Raw genomic sequence first — 6000 nt, forward strand, 5'->3', positions numbered from 1 at the left:
ACTGGAACCCAGGAGAGAGCAGCTGGCAAGCGCACATGGCAGCCAGCTGCTCTTCCGGGTTCCGTCACATGCATGCGCACCAGACAGCTGGTCAAAGACCAGCCATAGGTGCTGGTGCCATAGGTTCGCCTTCATGGGTATATGGCCTCCTGCTTGAGCATGGGGTTGGACTAGAAGACCTCCAAGGTCCCTTCCATTATCGATGAAAATACAAGGGGACTGAAGAGAGCAAGGGCAGCCTAAGGAAGCTGTCACTCCAACAAGGCAGCTGTCTGAGCAATTTCCACACATGGGTGTATCTGCTTAAGTAGATTTAATTCACTCTTTGCTGAGATGGAGCCGTGCCGGGTATGCTACAATCCTTCCCGTTTTCTAAAATCGCATTTTGGTCTTGGCGTGGCATTCCCATAAGCTCCTGTGTAATTGTGGAGCAGAGAAAGCCTTCCAAAGCTGGGTTTCAGGGCAGGATAGTGGTTCTGTTTGGAATCGGGAGGCTAAGGATCGGAGCAAGAACCTTTGTTTGAGGAAACGGATGAAATAGTGCTAGAAACGGCTGGGTTACACCTGGTGCAAACCGGGATTCATCTACTATGTGATGAAATGAGTCCCGCACAAGCCCCAACTTTGACAGGAAAAAATTGATTAGGAAGGTAAATGTTAAATAGGGTATGGTTAAGATGTGGGACTAAGAATGGGAGACCCAACCTACAACACATTTTGGTCATCACCAACTCAGCCTAACCTACTTCACCTGGTACATGGTGGAGAAAAAAAAATTGGAGAGAACATTTATATGCTATTTTGAATTTTGGAGAGAAGGCAGAATATAAATCCAGTGAGTGAGAAAACAGAAAAAAGAATCAGAAGATAAAAGCTACTGAACAGTATTGTAAAGGAAATATATTATCCTAACTACTCTAAAACCAATCAAACAATAGTCAGACTTGGAGCAACTAAGAGAAGATTGTAATTGTTTTGATAAACAAATTTTTATCTGGTGTATCACACAAAATGATGCGGGCTGCCTATTAAATATATTAATGAACATCTTCTGGTTGATCAAATTTTATGGCAGGAATAAAATGGGAAATGGTAGCCAAGAACACAAAGTCTAAAGAGCTTAGTACTTATAGCCCAGTTCTGAACCAGATGGCTGTGTGTTCAGGAGGTATGTAATCTGGAGTCACATTTTAGCCTGGAACCAGTATCTGCTCTATTTCAGCTTTCATGCTAGGGAGAATTTGTTAAGCTGTGATGTGTGTGTTTCACTTACCTTTGCTACTGGTTCACTCGTGTGTGCGCCACTTCTGCGCATGTGCAGAGCGTATTTGATGATGTCCGGGCGGGTGGGCGGAGCCTCCCGCCACCACTACCAGTTTGCTCAAACCGGGGCGAACCGGTAGGAACCCACCACTGGTATGTGTGTACCCTGTTTTTCCCAAAATAAGACATCCCCTGATAATAAACCCAATCGGGCTTTTGAGCGCATTGCAATAAGGCCAAGCGCTTATTTCAGGGTTCAAAAAAATATAAGGCAGGGTCTTATTTTGGGGGAAACAACGGTAGATAAAGATGAAATAATTCCCAGTAAGATCCAGTGATACCTTGATATTCAACTGCTTTGAAACTCATTAAATTTGGTACTCAATGCATTTTGATGTGAGAATTTTGTCCCAATACTCATCGTTTGTTTGGTACTCAATGCACAAACTAGAGCTTTTGCCTTCTGACTCACTACATCATCCCTTATGGGAAAAATTTGTTTGGTACTCATTGTTATGATACTCAACCGGCACCTCCTGAAAGCAATTAACGATGAATATCAAGATAGCACTGTACATCAGTTTTATTTGTCCTATATAATAACTATATTTTCCCAATTAACAGACTGTTTCCTGAGTTGGCTGAGCCCTTCCATAATCGATGAAAGCTCAAGAACCTGATTGCAGTGGGCTCTGATGCTTCCTCCTGCAATTTTTGCCCCCAAATTCTATCCTATTGCTAAACACAAAATTGGGGGAACAAATCACAATTGCTGTGTTTACATCTTGTGCAATCCTCAATCAAATAAAATCACATCATGGTTTAAATGCCTAGGACTAAGGCTAGGGATGGATTCCCACAGTGCCCTGAATTAGGAACCAGCCAATCCCTTTTCAGCATGGTCAGAACATTGTGCAAACCCACAATATGGGGGATGGGTGCTGCCCCAAACTTACTTGGCTCTACCAATATTCAAAACACCATCCCGTTCCTTGTGGCTCCATTCACAAGGGCTTAACCACCTGACAAATTAGTTCAGAGGATTCAGGAACAATTTTGGGAGTGTGTGTGGCACAAATATTTATATATTTTATTTACATTTATTCTTCTCTCATCTTTATTATATTTATAATGAATGCAAGGCTCCAAATATACCTACTACAGGTAGTCCTTGACTTATCACAACTGAGTCCAAAATTTGTTGCTAAGCAAGATATTTAAGTGAGCTTTGACCCATTTTATGACCTTTCTTCACAGTTGTTAAGTGAATCACTGCAATTAAGTTAGTAACACGGTTGTTAAGTGAATCTGGCTTCTCCATTGACTTTGCTGGTCACAAGGTCACAAAAGGTGATCACATGACCCTGGGACACGGCAATTGTCACAAATGAATTAGCTGCCAAGCAGCTAAATTTTGACCAGGTGGCCATGGGGCTGCTGCACCGGTCATGTGAAAAATGGTGGTAACTCACTTTTTTCAGTGCTGTTGTAACTTCAAACAGTCACTTAAACAATTGTTGTAAATTGAGGACTACCTGTACTAATCCACAGCAACCCTGGGAGGTGGGTTGGGCTGTGAGAGAACGACTGGCCCAAGCTCACCCAGCGGGCTTTCATGGCTAACAGTCTCTTGGTTTCTAGCCTGGTGCTTTTCTGCTAGACCAACCTGGCTCTCTGATCAGAACCGTCTGGTCAGGTTTGCCTGGCAGCACGGAATCGCTTTCAAAATCACCCCAGAACTGTAAAAGTGTGAAAATCAGGTGAATGAAATGGGAAATTTGAGTTTAAAAAGTAAGTAGAAAATTTCGTTCCTAATCCAAACAACCAATGAAACTTACTTTAATTTATGGGAGGATAAAATCATTTATTTTAGGAAGTTACATTTCCAAAATTCTAAAGTAACAAGGATTTATACACTCATTGAATTGTGAACTTATCAAATGGACCAACTGCCAGAACCCTCTATAACCCATGAATCAAAGCTTAACATTTTAAATTGCCAGATCTTTCAGTAACCTGGTTTAACAAGTATGTGACTTATAGCCCCGAGTCTCCAGGTCACCGTTTTGAACCCTGAGAATTTGGGTTGCATTTGTTAATTGACTATTTGGTTTGATGAATCAATTGACAAAATTTTTAAGATTTGAGTATTTAAACAAGACCTCCAAAATCAATCAACATTTCTTTAAAATTGTGATTATTTTTAATATAGTAATTACGAAAACTGCAGATGGCAGGGCTTTAAAAGAGGCATTCACTCTCACAGGAAATTACGTTTGTGTGTATATAATAAGATGCACTATCAAAACCCAAAATACGCTTCCCTCTCAAAATTGTTTTATTGATATGCAAATTGTAGAAATTCAACTTGATTTAGCTAATAAATTACAATTTATTTCACTGAATGAGAGCCTTCTTCCACTCTGAACTAGTCACTTTGCCCATCTTTAGCTGTGAGATGAGTTTTTATTTTGTTTCCTGATATAGGAGCCCAGGAATGCAAATCACCCATCATGAAAGACATATACCCGTTTTACAAATTTTTTAGATGCCTAGTTTCCTACATTTTATCTGAATATATCTCTTACAGACCAATGCTGATAGCACACTGTAGTTGAAGAATCCTTTAGAGCAGTGATTCTCAGCCTTGATAACTTTAAGATATGTGGACTTAATTCCCGTAATTGCCAACCACAATTGACTGATGACTATAGTTGGGACCAGTGACCAAGTTGTTGAGGTTGTAAGTTGAGATAAACCCAATTTCATGACCATTTTTAGAATGGTTATTAAGCAAATCATCAAAGCTGATAAGCAAATCCAGTCATTAAATTATCATTTCAGTTGGAAATTGAATTCATTCTTCCAAATGAGCATTTTTTGCCAAAACCAGCAAAAAAAAAAAGTCACAAATTGCAATAATGTGACTATAGAACACTGTAATTGGTTGTAAAAGTGAGTCAGTTGCCAAGCACCCAATGGTAACGTTTACATGGGGCTAGTGCAATGGTCCTGAGTGCGAAGACTTGACTTTTTTCAGCACCATAACTTTGAACAATGGCTAAATGGATGGTCATAAATTGAGGACTACCTGTAGTGTATCATGCAGAACCACAGCCCAGTGGCACTCTGCATGACACAATGTCAGTGGCGTCATCTTCCACACAGGATAGTATCAATGGTAACATGTCAGTCCCACTGATTTCTCACCCTCCTTGTCTTGGCAGAGAAAATATTATTGTTCTGGCCACATTTTCTTATTTAGCCATTATCCCCACAGGCTGAAGCAAATTTCAAAGGGAGATGTGAGCGCTGCTTCCTTGCAAGTGCCTTCAGGCAGAGAAAGAGCAAAATTAAAGGTACAGGCTCCAATGTGGTCCAAGTTAAACTCAGCACCGGCAACTTGACGGGCACATCCAAGTATTTTTGCAATAACAGGGAATCATTGTGCTATTTTTCTTATGAGGTTTTTTTAAAAACCACAATTGAGTCTACAGCCCTGAATTTCTAGTGATCTCCATCCAAGCACTGATCACAGTGGATCTTGCTTAAATGCAAGGGTGGCTAGGGCAGATCCATTTCACTAGCTCAGTTGAGAAGATACTGTTTCACTCCAAATTTATTCCTTTTCCAGCTGACCGTGTCCACCCATTTCAGAATAAATTATAGTTGTAACAACTACAGCCACATGGTACCTGGCTGTTATAATTAGGAAGATCAGCAGAGAGGAAGTGGTCAGGCTACATCCAGCTTCCATCTAGCTTGAGCAAAGCATATGAAACCACAAGGCAAGGATTAAGAGATGGTCAGTTTAATCTGGGACACATTAGTTCAAACTATAAATCACAGCATCCTTATATCCGCAACAACTGTTCAACTGTTTAGGGTATCTAACAGCACACAGAAAGCTAAAATTAACTAGAGCAATAGAAATGATAAAAGGAGAGATGTGCAAAACTTTTAAATTTAGAATGGTTCAACCACTGGGGAAGATCAAACCACATTTGAATTAGATGTTTTAAATATTTTGTGTATTTCATGAACAAAACTTAAAGATCCACCTTTCTGCCCATCTGGTCTGAAACTTGACAGCTTTTCTTCAATTATAAAGTAATTCCTGTCTATGGCCATATTAGTATAGCAAATAAACCTTTCTTCTCATGTCAATTTCATTATTGCTCATGTAATTAGCATTACAAATATGCACCAGCCTTTTCCAGCTGGTGCCCTAAAGATGACAATGCTGGCAACAGATCACATTTGGAATGCCACAGAAAGTAGGCTTATGGCAACGGTACTAACTTCATGTATTAGAATTGATACAAGTGTTGCTATTTGATACACAAATTATCCAAAAGATGGAAATTAGGGAAATGGGAGGAAAATATCAGAACTTTGCAGCATCTAAAAGACAGCGTTGGTGAGCTATAATCCACCTGATCGTGTGCTATCCTGAATATCAATAGTGAAATGAAAAACTTTCTTTTCTTTTTTGCACCAATGGACTGATTAACCAAGGCAGGGAGAAAAAAAGGATAAATCCCTGACATGGGTGATCCGTGAGAAATGCGTGGACCTTCCTAATAGATTGAGGGTGAGTAGTTTTGCAAGACTTTTGCGCAACCAGAGAGGAACCATTTGGGAGGCCATCCCTGACTTCCATTTTTCTCTCCTGTAGGCCAAGGCATGCAGCCAGGCCCTGCTGTGGATGATGGGGCGCTTTGTGCACTTGGACCT

Source organism: Pituophis catenifer, unplaced genomic scaffold (assembly GCF_029215685.1).
Source record: "Pituophis catenifer annectens isolate HBS135680 unplaced genomic scaffold, rPitCat1.0.hap2 SCAF_11, whole genome shotgun sequence".
NCBI lineage: Eukaryota > Metazoa > Chordata > Lepidosauria > Squamata > Colubridae > Pituophis > Pituophis catenifer.